This window comes from Camelus ferus, chromosome X, assembly GCF_009834535.1.
Source record: "Camelus ferus isolate YT-003-E chromosome X, BCGSAC_Cfer_1.0, whole genome shotgun sequence".
Classification (NCBI taxonomy): domain Eukaryota; kingdom Metazoa; phylum Chordata; class Mammalia; order Artiodactyla; family Camelidae; genus Camelus; species Camelus ferus.
Window position 1 is genome coordinate 47,560,436 of NC_045732.1, and position 16,569 is coordinate 47,577,004.

General features: G+C 39.7%; 1 pseudogene; it reads left to right on the forward strand.

Annotated features, from left to right (window-relative positions):
- Window positions 1–15,121: 15,121 nt before the first annotated feature.
- Window positions 15,122–15,464, forward strand: LOC116661846 (annotated as a pseudogene).
- The last annotated feature ends 1,105 nt before the right edge of the window (window positions 15,465–16,569 follow it).

Below are 16,569 nucleotides of genomic sequence, written 5' to 3' on the forward strand. Positions count from 1 at the left end.
GTTTAGATCATATCTGAATTAGGAGACCAAATTAATAATGGGAAATTGTGCCTCAAAGGCCAAACAGCTCCTAGATGAACAGCCACCTATGGGAAGCCCAACTGAATTTATGCATAACACTTATGGAACTGATACTTGCAAGTGCTTACTTATTAGGGGAACTGAGGGAAGTCTTGAGCTGTAAATGATCAAGAAGGGACACTTTTGACAATCCAAAATTAGTTTTGTGTGCAGTCAGAGAAAGCTTGCTTGATAAAACATCTTTTCAGAATTTTGACCCTAAGAAAACAAGTCCTAGGAGAACTTGATTTTCTCTCCCTGTGCCTTGAGATGTAAATGTTCTACCAGGACTCTCAGGCCCTCCTATCTTATCTAGACCACTTCTAATTCCTGAGACTGAGAGGAAAAAAGGAGGGGAGGAAGAAGTCTTTTAACTCAAGCAGGAAAACTATGAGATCTCTGTATCTATATGGATGTATGCGTGTCTATGTATGGTATAGATATTATATGTCTTTACCTTTAGATGGTGTTAGTCAAAATTAATTTATAAATGTGTTATATTTAACTGGGTTAAAGGAAAGCAAACACTTTTGTAAATTCTCAGAAATATGAAAATAACTAACCTGAATGAATTTAAGGTTCACATGACATGGGAAATATTCAGAATTAAATTAAAATCTGGTTGGTTTAAACTTGTTGGTTTAATTAATATAAATATGTATTTACAGTCATCAACATTAAGTATAATACTTTTATTGTACCTAGGTTTACTAGAAGTCAATAAGATCTTATATCTGCTGCAAATTTGCCAGCGAGGAAAATAACTTGATATGATTTAATTTTGTGAATAAATTGGTTGTAAATGAGATGAGAGCCTTTAGGAATAATTATATTTTTGGGATATCTACTTAAAAATCATCTCTCCAGATTTTGGTAACTTGACACTTTAGAGTTTACTAAATTAAGTTAAATGATGGAAGTTTATTAAATATCTAGCTCATTCCCCAATAAAATAAGATACTAAAACATTAATTACTGAACATGGACTTCCTTTTTACAGAGAGACTAAGGATATTTAGGACTATTAATAAATATGCTTGGTGTCACACTGAGACATTTCTATAAGAAAGCACATGTTTTTTTAGAAATTATAAATAGTATTCATAAGTTTGCCAATCTACAGAATGCTAATGTAAAAAACAGTTCATAATTGTTTACTTCTTCATTTTCACTAGAAATTTGAGAATTCTAATTAATATATGTAATTAAAATTAAAAATTAGTAAGGAAAACATCTTTGTGTGCAAGGAAAAGGAAGGTCTAAGAAATGGAAATGCATTTTATTAAGGTAAAAGAAAGTAATTTTGTCCTAAAGCTTGATATTTCTAAATGGGAAAGAAAATAAGGGATGAACTAATATGGATACAGAAACGTGTGGAAGATTTGTGGAACAAGAACCATGAGAAAGGAATTTTATGCGTGGTCAGGACTGGCTAAGGTTAAATTGAATATAATTAAGTAAATACGTTTTAATATTAAAGCTAAGGTGGTACAAAACTAGAGCTTGGTTTTCTCTATTCAGAGGACAAAGTTTTCCTGGAATATTGACCTGCTTTTAATAACAGATTACAAAAGTGTCTTTACCTTTTAAAGTAATTTGTTGTAACTTTCTGTATTTGCTTTTAAAATCTTTTATTGTCACTTTAGTTAAGTGAATAAACATTGTTTCACAGTGATCTATGATCCTATTTGACCACGTGTTTCAAAACAGTTTAACATTTTTCACAAACTTCCCTAAGGTCAAATTCTTTTATTTTTTTTGTTTTTGTTTTGGCTTGTTTTGTTTGTTTTATGAGGGGGTGGTAATAGGGTTTATTCATTTATTTCTATTTGGAAGAGGTGCAGGGGATTGAACCTGGGACCTCATGCATATCAAGCATGCACTCTACCACTTGAGCTATACCCTCCCCCCAACCCAAGGTCAAATTCTAATTGAAGTTCCTTTGACCTCCAGGTAACTTTGGGATACCCTGAAGCATCTCAGAGAGAGCTATATTAAACTAATTAAAATTACTTGGTGTGTTGGATTACATGGGAAGCACTGTCAAGTGAGTGGAATATAAACCTCCTTAGGTTATACTGTATAGGTAAAGTGTCATTAATATAAATATTCTAGAAGTTACATGACATTTCTTAAAATTGGATATGTCCTCGTATAATGTTATCAGTCATAATTCTAGTTATTATCTTAAAATGTTTTATATCACAGCAATAACTAATTGTCTTTGTCAATTGCATTGTAATCAGATCTTAACCACATCTTTTAAAAGTTTTTTGTCAGTCATAGAAAGCTACTGTTTTACTCAGGCCTTCACAAAAATGCTTCATCTTCAAGAAGATTCATTCACAGACAAGCAAAAGCTAAAAGAGTTTAGCAACACTAAACCCATGCTAAAAGAAATATTGACAGGTCTACTCTAAATAGAAAGAAGCAGGATGCTACAAAAATGAGAAACTCATAATTGGAAAGGAGATAACTGCCATGAATTACAGAAAGAATAAACACAAAATTGTAAAAGAAGACATCTAAATCATTAAGAGTGGGAGAGGGAAGCAAGGAAAGCCACTGTGGAAAACTGTATGGAGATTCCTCAAAAGACTAGGAATAGACTTACCATATGACCCAGGAGTCCCGCTCCTGGGCATATATCTGGAAGGAACCCTACTTCAAAATGACACTTGCACCACAATGTTCATAGCAGCACTATTTGCAATAGCCAAGACATGGAAACAGCCTAAATGTCCATCAACAGATGACTGAATAAAGAAGCTGTGGTATATTTATATGATGGACTACTATTCAGCCACAAAAACCGACAACATAACGCCATTTGCAGCAACATGGATGTTCCTCGAAAATGTCACTCTAAGTGAAGTAAGCAAGAAAGAGAAAGAAAAATACCATATGAGATCACACATATATGGAATCTAAAAAAAGAAAAAACATAAATACAAAACCGAAACAGACTCATAGACATAGAATACAAACTTGTGGTTGCCAAGGGGGCAGAGGGTGGGAAGGGATAGACGGGATTTCTAAATTGTAGAATAGATAAACAAGATTATACTGTATAGCACAGGGAAATATACACAAGATCCTATGGTAGCTCACAGAGAAAAAAATGTGACAATGAATATATATATATGTTCATGCATAACTGAAAAATTGTGCTCTACAGTGGAATTTGACACAACATTGTAAAATGACTATTGCTCAATAAAAAAATGTAAAAAGAAAGAAGATTCATGAAAGGACTTTTTGACAAGTACAGGTTTCTGATAACTTTCAGATCATACTGCTGAACTGGATAAGAAATTAAAGAATTCAATTGGAAACCCTGATGGCTTCATAAAACTGTTAACAAAAGATTAAGATCAAGGATTAGTCACATAGGCCTAAGTGAACTGATGAATATGGTTATAATTTTTATGATTTTTTGTCTGAAATATTGGTGGTTTTTAATCTGTGTTTTCCAGATATAAGAAAGTCTTTTCCCATAAGCTAATTATGGTTTATGGCAACTTGGTGAATTATACCTTTGTAAGTAGAATTGAAACATTTATCTTTTCTCTCTCCTGATTCCTCCAGAATTTGAAAACTCTTAATGAGTATTCTTATTTTTATCTGCATAAGTTCAATAAGAATCTGTTCTCCTTATAGCAGAACATAATTGGAAACATTGGTTCTATTACCATGGCTTCGACTGAAATGTCATATTTAGAAAATACATAAAATCAAATATGACCAGAGAGCTTTAAAGAACTAAAGTGGACTTTATGGAACAGTAAGGCCCCTTGGAAAAACAACCTGGTTCCCTACTTATAGTCTTCACAGTAGCCTTATCAGGTAAGTAAGAAAGGCCACCTCCTGGCAGATGTTGGAATCTCAAGATATTTTGGGGACCTCAAGAAGAGAGGAATTCACCCAAATCTACAAATATCACAGGCAGAATCTGACAGCAAGCCCTCAGTATGGCTTTCCTGGCCTTGAGAGGCCTTTTAAAAATTCAACCTGAAATTCTTTGTGACAAAGTTCCAACAAAGCCAAATTTAAAAGAGCCTATTTGATCAATTATGCTTATGTAAATAATTAGGCCAGGTTTATTGAAACCATTTTGATTTTGCAAACAATTTAGTCTTAATTTGGCTATATTTGGTAGAAATAAGGATAATTTTAAAGAGAAAGAAAAGTAATACCTTTGTGGATATTAAATTCTAGTGTCATTTAATGTCTTCGAGGTTCTATATTTACTGCCTAAGACTCACCTCCTAGATGGCTCCTTGTTGCTGTGTTACATTATTGTAGAATTTAATTGAATTATTAAAAGGACAGTTCAAGTTTGTTTCTGAAGCTTATCACAGTAATCTATCTTTGGATGAAGATCAGATTCCCCATGACTTGCAACCAGGAGACTGTGCATATTGGAAGAGACATCAGATAAAGGACCTCTTACAGCCACATTAGAAGAGGCCATATTAGGCCTCATCTCCTGAACAGACTGTATCTCCTGTTTCTGACACCCAGCTTCAACTAATTGAGACCAGCACTACCAAACCAGGAAGAGAAGATGACACAAACTTCAAAACAGACTCAATAAAAGATAGCAAATCAATTAAATGAATAATTAAAAATCTTTCTACAATGAGTAGCTCCTCTCCAGATCAGACATTTCACATAGAAATAAGAGCAACACTCCAAAAACTCTTCCAGAAAATAGAGGAGGAATGAAACCTTTCCAAGTAGCTCTATTAGGCCAGTATTACTGTAGTGTAAGCCTCTGATGGTAGAGTGTTTTTTTGTTTGTTTGTTTGTTTTGTAATGCAAGAACCTGATATTAAGCTTTTGGTTGCTGAGGTATCGACTTCAAAGACAGCTGTATCAAATAAACACATTGCTAGCTACACAACTAGATAAAGAGCCAGACCACCACACCCCTGAAGTTTCCTTTGTTTTAGAGATATCTGGTTGACTTGGATAACTGACCATTTGGCTGCTTGTTTTTCCCTCCCTGTGCTTTAATACCTGTTCTTATGTTTTAAATTTAACAATAAGAAATGAATCCACAAAACCCTAAGGCCCCCATCCTTGACCCCAATAGAAACAGAACCCCATGTCTCAGCTCTCTTTCTCTACCCACAACCTTTTTTGTGTGACCCCAGGTATGGCACATATCCTCCAGGACTTGTGAGTAATAAACCTTGTCCTTTCAAAGTTTCCTGATGGTTACTGCTGAGGTGCATCTTGAATTATAATAAGAACCACAAGGGCTAGTTCAACCACAACCTTGATTCTGAAAGGGGAAATATCTGTGGAGGCTCGTTTTGGGGTCCAGGTGAGTGCCCCCAGTCATGCCTAGATGATAGTATCACTTTTGATAGGCTGAGACCAATGCAGAACAATTACCCTGATGCCAAAGACATGCAAAAGCATCCAGAATAAAGCTGCAGACCAATCTTCATCATGAATATAGATGAAATAATCCTCAACAAAATATTAGCAAATTGAATTCAGAAATATATAAAAAGCATTATATACCATAACCGAGATTTACTCTAGAAATACAAGTTTGGTTTAACATCTAAAAATCAATTTATATAATACACTAGATTAAAAGAAGAACTGAAACATGATCATCTTAACAGATACAGAAACAGCATTTGATAAAATCGAACTACTTTTCATGATAAAACTAATTTAAAAACTAGGAATAGAAAGAAACTTCTTCAACATGATAAAGAATATCTATGAAAAACCTACAGTTAACATCATATTTAGTGGTGAAAGACTGCATACTTTTCCCCTAAGATCAGGAACAAAGACGTGCTCACAACTTTTATTCATCATTGCATGGGAAGCTTGAGCCAGTTCAAACAGGGAAGAAGGAGAACTAGAAGTCATCTAGATTGGGAAGGAACAAGTTTTTATTCTCAGATGACCTGATTTCACATGCAGAAAATCCTAAGGAATCCACAAAAATCCATTAGAACTAATAAACAAGTTCAACAAGGTCTCAGAATACAAGAATGGTATATAAAATAAACTATATTTCTAAATACCTGTGGCAAATAACCCAAAATGAAATTAAGGAACACTTAATACTAGTTATAATTCAAAAGAATAAAATGCTTAGGCATATATTTAACAAGCCAAATGTAATACATATGCACTAAGAAACACATTGATCTTTGCTGAAGGAAATGAAAGATGATCTAAAAAATGGAGAGACATTGCACATTCAAGATTGGAAGATTCAAAATTTATATGATAATTCACCCCAAAGTGATCTATTGATTCAATGAATCCCTATCGAAATTCCAGCAGGCTTTCTTTGCAGAAATTCACAGGTTGACCCAAATATTCATGTGAAAATGCAAAAGACCCAGAATATTCAAAACTATTTTGAAAAAGAACAAACTTAGAGGACTTCCACTTTCTGATTTCAAAACGTACTATAAAAACTCAGATATCAAATTAGCATGGTACTGGCATAAGGATAGATCAATGAAACAGAATTGAGAGCTCAAAAATAAATCTTTATATGATTTTTCTATGATTTTCAGTTAAATAGGGAAAGGCTAGTCTTTTTTTTAAACTTTTTTTATTGATTTATAATCATTTTACAATGATGTGTCAAATTCCAGTGTAGAGCACAATTTTTCAGTTATACATGAACATATATATATTCATTGTCACATTTTTTTCTCTGTGAGCCACCATAAGATCTTGTGTATATTTCCCTGTGCTATACAGTATAATCTTGTTTATCTATTCTACAATTTTGAAATCCCATCTAGTCTTTTCAACATGTGGTGTTGGGACACTTGGATATCATCATGCAGAAACACAAACGTAGACCCTTGCTTCATACCACACAAAAACCTTAATTCAAAGTGAATCAGAGACTTCAGTTTAAAAGCTACAACTATAAATCTGCTAGAAAAAAATAGAGGAGAAAAATCTTTGTAAACATGGGTTAGGCAATGATTTCTTAGATACAATACAAAAGCATGATCCATTTTTTTAAAAAAACTTGATAAATTGGATGTCATCAAAATCGAAAACTTTTATGCTTCAGAAGGCACTATTCAGAAAATGAAAAGACAAGCTACAGCCTGGGAGAAAATATTTGAAAGTCACAGATCTAACAAAGAACTTGCATCCAGAATAAGCAAAGAATAAGAAAAATAAATAAATAAGAAAAATGACCACATTAAATAATCAGGCAGTTCCAGTCAAGATGCCGGAGTGGTAGGACCACAAGCTTGCCTCTCCTTACAACTACAACAAACCCACAACTGAATGCTAAACAATCATTGAAAAAAAGACTGGAACCTAGCAAAAAAAAGATCTTCTGCAACTGGAAACATAAAGAGGGAACCACAGCAGGACAGTGGGAGGGGCGTGCTCACAATATAATTGGGCCCCATACCCCCAGGTGGACAACCCACAAGCTGAAGAATAGTTAAGTCACAGAGGCTCTCCCACAGGAGTGAGAGCTCTAAGTCCCATGTCAGGCTCCCTGGCTCAGGTTCTGGCATTGGGAAGAGAAGGAGACCCCAGGACATCTGATTTTGAAGGCCATGGGGGCTTGGCTCTGGGAGCCCCTCACAGGACTGGGGGAAACAGAGACTCCATTTGCTTGAGAAGCGTACATGGAAACTCACATGCACTGGGTCCAAGGGCAGAGGCAGTGATTTCATAGGAACCTGGGCCAGACTTGGCTGCTGGATTTGGAGGGTCTCCTGGGGATGTGGGAGATGGCTGTGGCTCACTTGGGGGACATAAAAGCTGGTGGCAGACATTCTGGGATGTTTATCTACAGGAACTTCCCTGGAAGCTGACATCTTGATTGGATCATTGGCACCAAGACCTAGCCCCTCCCAACAGCCTGTAGGGAAGCCTCAGGCCAAACAACATACAGGGTGGGAACACAGCCACACCCATCAGCAGACTGCCTAAGCCACAAAGGACTCTAGACATGGTCCTACCCACCAGAGTTCCAGGACCAAGCTTCACCCAATAGTGGGCAGGCACTGGCTCCTCCTGCCAGGAAAACTGCATAAGCCTCTAGTCCAGCTTCATCCACCAGGGGCAGATACTAGAAATAAGAAAACAACAATCCCAAAGCCTGTGGAAGGAATCCACAAATAGGAAGATAGACAATATGAGGCTGCAAAGGAATATCTCCCAGGCCTGGGCACAAGATAAAACCCTAGAAGAAGTAAGTGATGAAGAGATAGGTAATTTATCTGACAAAGAGTTTAAAGTAACGATGGCCAAGATGTTCAGAGAACTCAAGAGGAGTATAGACGCACAGAGTGAAGTTTTCAGCAAAGAGTCGGAAAATATAAAAAATACCCAAACAAAGTTGAAGAATAAAATCACTGAAATGAACAATACACTAGAAGGAACCAAGAATAGACTAAATGAGGCAGAAGAATGGATCAGTGAGCTAGAAGACCGATTAGTGGAAATCACTACTTCAGAACATAGAAAAGAAAAAAGAATACAAAGGAATGAGGATAGTTTAAGAGACCTCTGGGACAACATGAAGCACACTAATATTCGTATTATAGGGGTCCCAGAAAGAGAAGAGAGAGAGAAAGGACCTGAGAAAATTTTTGGAGAGATAATAAACAAAAAATTCCCCAACTTGGGAAAGGAAACAGTCACCCATGTCCTGGAAGTACAGAGAGTACCACAAAGAATCAACCCAAAGAGAAACATACCAAGGCACATAGTCATCAAATTGACAACAATTAAGGATAAGGAGAAAATGTTAAAATCAGCAAGAGAAAAGCAACGAATAACATACAAGGGCACTCCATAAGGTTATCAGCTGATTTTTCAGCAGAAACTCTACAGGCCAGAAGGGAGTGGCATGATATATCTAAAGTGATGCAAGGGGGAAACTTAAATCAAGAATACTCTATCCAGCAAAGCTCTCATTCAGACTTGATGGAGAAATCTAAAACTTCACAGATAAACAGAAGCTAAAAGATTTCAGCACCACCAAACCAGCTTTACAACAAATGTTAAAGGACCTTCTCTAGTCATCAAACCACAAGAAAAGAGAACAAAAAGATGAAAGAGGAAAAAAAAGAGACCTACAAAAGATTGCTTTGGCTGTTCAGGGTCTTTTGTGGTTCCTTATAAATTTTGGAATTGTTTATTCTAATTCTGTGAGGAATATCGTGAGTATTTTGATGGGGGTTGTGTTGGATCTGTGGATTGCTTTGGGTAGTATGGCCGTTTTGATAGTGTTGATTCTTCCAACCCAAGAGCACAATGAATCTTTCCATTTCTTTGTGTCATTTTGGTTTTCAGAGTATAGGTAACCTCCTTGATTAAGTTTATTTCTGGGTGTTTTGTTGTTTTTTGATGTAATGGAAATGTCTCTGTCAGTTATAAAATTGTGGTCTTTGAAGTGAAAAAAAAGTGAATGAAGAGCTGCAAATGGCAAAATATCCTTCTTTTTTATGGGCGAGTTTTATTCATACACACACACACACACACACACACACACATACTGCATCTCCATTATCTATTCAACTATTGATGTGCACTTAGGATGCTTCCATATCTTGGCAATTATAAATAATGTTGCTGTTAATAGCAGGGTGTATGTATCTTTTTGAGTTAATTCTTATTTTGTGGTTTGCTTTATTCCTTTGATAACTATGTAAGTTTAAAAAGCTAAAGCTCTAAACATTCTTAGAAACAATGAACAGTACATATATTTAAGTTAAAAAATATATGTGCAGTTCAAAAAAAAAGATCTATCAATCCATGAAAGACAGAAGAAACTTAAAAGACATATCAGTAAATGAAAGAAGCCAGTCTGAAAAGGCTACAAACTGTACGATTCCAATCAAATGACATTCTGGAAAAGGCAAAGCTACAGAAACAATAAAAAGATCATGGTTTCCAGGGGTTTGAGGAGAAGGAGGGAGAGAGGAATGAATAGATGGAGCACAAAGGATTTTTAGGGCAATGAAATTACTCTGTATGATACTATAGTGGTGACTATATTTCATTATGCATTTGTCAAAGCCCATAGAATGTACGACATCAAGATTGAATCCTAATGTAAACTATGGACCTCGGTTAATAATAATGTGCCTATGTTGGTTCATTGATTGTACCAAATATGCCTCACTGATGAGGGATGTTGAGGGTAGGGGAGTATATGTGTGGGTGGGAAGGGCTATGTGCGAACTCTGTATTTTCTACTCACTTCTGTTGTGAACCTGAAACTGCTCTAAAAGAATAAAGTCTATTTTTTTTTTAAATTGGGTAAAAGATTTGAATAGACATTTCCTCAAAGAAGGTATAGCAATGGTTAATAAGCATATGAAAGGATGTTCAAAACCACTCATCAGTAGAGAAATAAAAATTAAAACCATAATGATACCATTTTGCAAAAACAATAGGATGGCTATAATCAAAACCACAGATAATAACAAATATGTTGGAGAGGATATGGAAAAATCAGGAACTTCATATACGTCTAGTGAGAATGTAAAATAGTGGAATCTCTCTGGAAAGTATTCTGGTATTTCCTTTAAAAGTTAAACATAGAGTTACTATATGATCCAGAATGTCCACTCCTAGCTATCTACCTAAGAGAACTCAAAATATATATTCACACAAATACACATGAATTCAAAAGGTATGTGAATATTCTTAACAGCATTATCCATAACATTTTCAAGCTAAACATAACCCAAATGGCCATCAACTGATGAATGGATAAATAAAATGTGGCATATCCATGCCATGGAATATTATTTGGCAATACAAATAAATGAAGTACTGATTCAGGCTGTGATGTGGATGAACCTCAAAAACATTCTATTAAGTGAAAGAAGCCAGTCACACTGTACTATATATTGTGTGATTCCATTTATACAAAATTTCCAGAATAGGCAAATCCGTAGAAAGAGAAAGTAGTTTATTGCTTGCCTAGGGCTGGGGGAAGGGTGGGTTGGGGGATTGGAGGTGATGGCTAGGTCATACAGGGCATCTTCTTGTGCTAATAATAATATCCTGAAATTAATTGTGATGGATGCACAACTCTGTGAATATATGAAATACCATTTAATAAGGCACTTTATTTCTTAAATTTATTTTTACTGTGGTAAAAAACACATAACATGAAACCTACCTCATTAAAAATGTTTTAGTGTACTGTGTCGTTAACTATATGAACATTGTTGTACATCAGATCTCTGGAATCTTTTCATCTTGCATGACTGAAATTATACATTCATTGAACAACTCCCCATTCCCCCTCCCACAAGCCCTTGGCAATCAGGACTCTATTTTCTGCCTCTTAGAGTTTGACTACTTTAGATACCCTCCCTAAGTAGAAACATGCAGTATTTGTCCTTTGTGACTGGCTTACTTAACTTAGCAGAATGTCCTCAAAGTTCATTCATATTGTAGCATATAGCAAGATTTCCTCCTTTTTAAAGGCTGAATAATATTCCATTATATGTACCATCTTTTATCCACGCATCTGTTGATAGAAATTTAGGTTGTTTTCATCTCTTGGTGGTTGTGAATAATGGTGCGATGAACATGGGAGTGCGATAACCTATTCAAGATCCTGATTTCAATTATTATGGATAAATATACAGAAGTGAAAGTGCTGGATCATATGGTAGTTCTATTTTTATTTTTTGAGGAACCTCCATACCGTCTTGCATCACAGCTACGCCATTTTATATCCCAACAACAGTGCATGAGGGGTTAAATTTCTTCACTCCCTTGCCAACAGTTGCTACTTTATGTTTTTTAAAATAATGGCCATCCTAACAAATGTGAAGTGGTAATTCACTGTGGTTTTGAATTGTATTTCCCTGAAGATTAGTGATGTTGAGCATCTTTCATATACCTGTTGGCCATTCATGTATCTTCTTTGGAGAAATATCTATTCTTCTGCCCATTTTTTTTCGAAAGAAGACAACACATTTATTTTTACATGAATTATAAATGCCAGGAACTCTCAACAGAACTCAACTGAGCACAGCACTTCTTCAGCCAAAAAGGTAGGAGCCCTTCCAGCAGGAACAACAGAATGTACTTGAAAACAAGGGTTTTAACCATAAAGCATTTCCAAACCCCTGTTGCAGTGCCTACGACCAGAGAAGTGACCTGGGTCTCCACTCTGACAGTGCAGAGTAAATGCCGGCTGTGCAGTGCTCTGCAAACAGCACCCCAAACCCAGAGCACAGCTAGACACAGTGCCCTCTGCACGTGGCAACCCGGACCTAGTCCTGGATGCCCTACTTCTGGGAGGTAGGCAGCAGGCCCGGCAGGGAGGCAGCAGGGACAGCCTGTGTGATTACAAATGTGACCCACGAGACCACCGCCAAGTACCCTTGGTGCTCTTAACACTCTGTGGGGCTTAAGCACATCAGCGTCCCTGAAACTAATAAAGCTGACTGCAGTAACAAGAACACCTGCAACACTCCAGGGACCGGAAACTGCATCCCAGCTGAAACCACTCTGCAGGTAAGAGGCTGTGAGCCCTCTCCCGCAGTCTGGGTGCCAAGGCTTTGGGAGCAGTCAGGACCCTGAGATCACCTGACCTGCAGGTGGCACATAGAGTGGGCACCCAGGCCTTCCTTCCCCAGAACCTGTAGAACCAATGCTCCACGGATTCACCATGGCCTGCTACCCATGGGTCAGCTACCCTGGGGGCCAGTGCCCACCTGCTCCCAGGCCAAGGGAGTCAAGGGAGTGAGGCTACAAAAGGGAAGCATCTGTCACACGTTTCATCAGGGCGAGCAGAGTACAGGACAGTCAGCCAGCAGAAAGCCCTCTTTTGGATGGGAGCGAGCCCTGTTCTGGGCAAAGAGCCATGGCTCCAGTAGTTCCCAGCGTGTCAGCGATTCTCAGGAAGATGGGGCAGCCTTGGCCCTGCACTCTTGCTGAAGCCCCTCCAGCCCCTGGACGCCAGGCTGCTCATCCAGGACAAGGAAGAAGTGTCACTGAGTGCAAAATGCCCCACGTGCCCCGGGTTCATCTCCGTGCCTCTGTCAGCAAGTGTCGGATGGAGGAGTAAACACACATCAGGGCAGCCCAGGGATGATCCACACCCCTGATTTTCTTCTTCTGAGCCCTTTTTTTGTTCGTTCGTCACCTTTGACAGCTAAAAGAAAGCAAGGGCAGTGGGACTGGGAAGAGGGCAGTGGAGGGATGTGTTCTGCAGGGCAGACTGGGCAGTGGAGGCCAGGGTGTTGGCCCACAGGCATCTCACTCAGGGCTGCTCAAGGGACGAGTGTTCCCTGAGCGACACTGAGGAACGCTGCTCCAGGCTCTCCTCGTTACCCCTGCACCTGCTGCCTTCAATGTTCCCCACAGCCTCAGGGACTGGGCATCAAGGACTTCCTGAACACCTCATGATAGAAGCTCAGTCTGTCCCTATGGCCCTGCCCAGGCCACAGCCTGGAGCTGCAAACACAGGTCCTGGGGGCTCTCTCGGTCCAGACACACACACGTGTACGCACACACACAATCCAGCTGCGTCCGCTGTCCCATCGCTACCACTCTAGTCTCTTGGCACACAGAACCCTCACCCCTCTGGGTTCCCTGGTTCAGTTCCCAGCACAGCCGCACACACTATCCCCTTGGCAGCAGAATGAACCCCCACAGGAATCACAGCAAGCCCGGGAGGGGCTGTGGAGACAGCCCACCTTGGGTGGGTTCTAGCCCCTCCCAGGTTCTGTCTGCTCTTACCTGTCTCTTCAAGAACAAACTCTATAATCTTAAATCTTGGGATTTAATACCCTTAAAATGGAAGAACTCATGCCAGTCATAAAAAGCTGGACCACTCAGCAAAGACCAGGCAATTGATTCACAAAAGAAGAAGGCATGGGCTCCAGGGTCCAGCCCTGGAACACCAACAGCTCCAGCCCTCCCGCAAGGAGAGACTAACCAGCACCCTTCTTTGCCTGTCAAGGTGGCAAAGATTTTCCATAAAAGAATAACACAGTCAGCTAGAAACAAAGTGTGGGGTGAGCCGAGCCTGCACTGTCACAAATGTTAGCGGGCAGTCTCTCCGGAAAGCACTCTGGCTACAGGAAGACCCTCGCAGACCCTGCCCTCCGAGCCTGCAGTCCCCTTCAAGAACTCCACCTGAGGGAATACCAATACTGGGCACAGCAACATACCTGCAGGGATGTATAGAATATCACAACAGCCTGGAGATACCCCAAGTACCCAATCACAGAGAAACAGCCACCGAAAATTCCCTGTTCAGAGACCGTACTGCCATGGGAAGGCATGTGTGTGGTGTGACAGCAGCTCTAAGTGTGGAGTAAAAGGCTCGGGGTGGCTTTGTATGCTACGTTTCCCGCGTACAGGTTCCCCATGGTGGACCTGTGAAGCTGAGTTCCGTGGGGGCGGGGCACGAAGGACAGCCCGCGGTGCTCAGCACGGCCCGTGACATCAAGTTCCATCACTCCAACACTCAGGAAGCTCTCCAGACGTGCTTTTTGCTGAGACTCTAGAATCCCTTTGCCTCTTTGGGCATCCACCCAGCCTTGACTCCCTTGTGCTCACCACACGCTGGCCCCGCACTGGGGGCTCTCCCTTCCGTGGGCCTCAAAGTGCGCTCTGTGTAGGGGACACTGTATCAGCTCCAAAGGAAGCAGTCGGTAGAAATGACAAATGCACTCGTGTGCACTCTGGGGTTCTGGGCCTGGCCCCCGAGATGGTCCCCAGGCCCTCTACCCATCCCACGTTTCCCTGCACATCCCCACCCAGCTGGCCAGGAAGCGCACCCACGCTGGCGTGACGGGTCCCCTCTGGCCTGGTTCTGTAGCTTTCTCTGCCCGTGACCCATGCACAGGATGATGATCACCAGCACACGGAGGCCACAGGCAAGTCAAGGGACCGCCCTGAGCCAGTGACCACTTGGGGCCATCCTGAGATTCTGGTCTTGACCTGACCTTTGCCCTTTTTCAAACTGTGTTATTTGGGGCTGCTGCCAAGTGAGTGGGGTGGCCAGGCCAGGGCACCAACCTGTTGCAGCCAGAAGCACCATGGAGGGATGTGCTACATCTCCTCTTACCTGCTGGCCACTCTCGGGAGCAATGCCTCCCCCAGCACCAAGGACATCAAGAAGATCCTGGACAGCGTGGGCATCGAGGCGGGTGACAACCAGCTCAACAAGGTTATCAGTGAGTTGAACGGACAGAACATTGAGGATGTCATTGTCCAGGGTGTCAGAAAGCTGGCCAGCATGCCTGCTGGCAGGGCTGTGGCCGTCTCTGCTGCCCTAGGATCTGCAGCTCCTGCTGTGGTTCTGCCCCACCCACAGCAGAGAAGAAAGAGAAGAATGAGGAGTAGGGGGAGTCCATGTGGATGACACAGGGTTTGGACTGTTTGACTAGAGTCCCACCCCCTGCAAATAAAACCCCTTTCATGTAAAAAAAAAATTGTGTTATTTGGGTTTTTGTTTTTCAGTTGAAGAAGCTTGTTACATATTTCGGATATTAGCCCTTTATCAGATGTATGATTTGCAAATATTTTCTCTCATTCCATAGGTTGCTTTCTAACCTGGTTGACTGTCTCCTTTGCAAAGCAGAAACTTTTTAGATTAATGTACATAGTCCCATTTGCTTATTTTTGCATTTGCTTTTGGTGTCATATTCAAGGAATCATAGCCAAGACCAATGTATGAATGTTTTCCCCCAGGTTTTTTAAACTTTATTTAGTTTACAATACCATATTTTAAAAACTGAAGTATAGTTGATGTACAATATTATATGTTACAGGTATACAATATAGCGATTCACAATTTTTAAAGGTTAGGGTATAGTTATTATAAAATATTGGCTATATTCCCCATGTTGTACAATACATCCTTGTAGCTTATTTTATGCCTGATAGTTTGTACTCTTAATCCTCCACCTTCATCTTGTCCCTCCCCCTTCCTTCTCCCCATTGGTAACCACCAGTTCCTTGTCTACATCTGTGATTCTGGTTTTTTTTTTTTGTTATATTCACCAGTTTGTTGTGTTTTTTTTTTTTTTAGATTCCACATGTAAGTAATATCTTACAGTATTTGTCTTTCTCCGTCTGACTCATTTCACTTAGCATAATGCCCTCCAAGTCCATCCATGCTGTACACCAGAAACTAATAAAACATTTTAAATCAACTGTACTTCTATTAAAAAGCAAGCAAGCAAACAAACAACCCACTAAAATATGGGCAGAAGAACTGAACAGACATTTTTCCAAAAGAGGAAATGCAGATGGCCAACAGGCACATGAAAAGCTGCTCAACATCACCGGCATCAGGGAAATGCAAATCAAAACCACAATGAGACACCATCTTACACCTGTCAGAATGGCCATCACCAAATTACAAATGTTGGCAAGGAGGTGGAGAAAAGGGAACCCCTGTATACTGTTGGTGGAAATGTAAATTGGTGTAGCCACCATGGAAAACAATATGGAGGTTTCTCAAAGTCCCCAAAACAGAATGACCACATG